Source organism: Nansenia antarctica (genome assembly GCF_963989245.1).
Source record: "Nansenia antarctica genome assembly, chromosome: 16".
Lineage (NCBI taxonomy): Eukaryota > Metazoa > Chordata > Actinopteri > Argentiniformes > Microstomatidae > Nansenia > Nansenia antarctica.
In genome coordinates, this window is record NC_137686.1 from 14,169,988 (window position 1) to 14,170,968 (window position 981).

Sequence of the window (981 nt, forward strand, 5' to 3'; positions counted from 1 at the left end):
GTGTGTGTGTGCGTGCGTGCGTGCGTGCGTGTGTGCATGTGTGTATGTGTGTGTGTGTCTGTGTAGTTGCAACATGTGTGTGTGTATGTGTGCATGCACGCGTGTGTGTGTGTCTGTCTGCTTCTGATCACAGAGGGCTTACTGTAAGCATCTGTTGTACCTGGAGAGACGAGGTGAAAGGGTGAAAGTTTCTCTCCAAACAGTTCCAAAGCTTCGCCACCGGGGGGCAGTAGAGAGAATCAAATCCGATGGAAGAAGCAAATTAAATCCACACTAATAACCCATAATGGTTATGTGTGTTTCTGTGCCCATTGGGGTTGTGCTTTTGTTTACTGTTATATAGGTCTCTTAATACACACAACCATTTCCACGCGTTTTATAGCGCTAGGCTCTTACAGTCCAGTAGGGAATAACACTGACAGGAGCCAAGGCTAAAACATGCTGGTGTGTCATTTAGTAGTGAGAGTATTTCCCATATTGACAGAGCAATCATTGTTTTACGGTGTGAGACTGTTTTATATGGAGTGAGACCCTGTCGAAGGGAAAACATAGGTCTATGACTTAATTTGGACGGTGTTTGTTATGCCATTTTTTTTTCCAACTTTTTCTACAGAATTTCGCTTCGCACGAGTGTAGTAGTGGTGGTGTGAGATGTGGGGCCTGTCTCGTGGAGACAGCGTGTTTGAGATGATCTGTTTGACAGCCAAATTGTTATTGTTATTGTGGCGCCCGAAGCACGTTTTTCCACATTGTATGGACAATAAAGTTTTCTCTTCTCATACGAACAATAACATTCTTCTTATTACTAACAATGAACAATAAACTGTTGTTCTCCTTTCTCGGATTCTAAAATGGAGGCAGGAAGGAGGAGGATGGCTGCGGAGGGGAGGCTGGTTGGAGGTAGGAATCGGAGGACGGGGCTCGTCGGTATCAAACACACACACTGTAAGCAGAGACAGCGTTTACCGTATTGACGTTGGA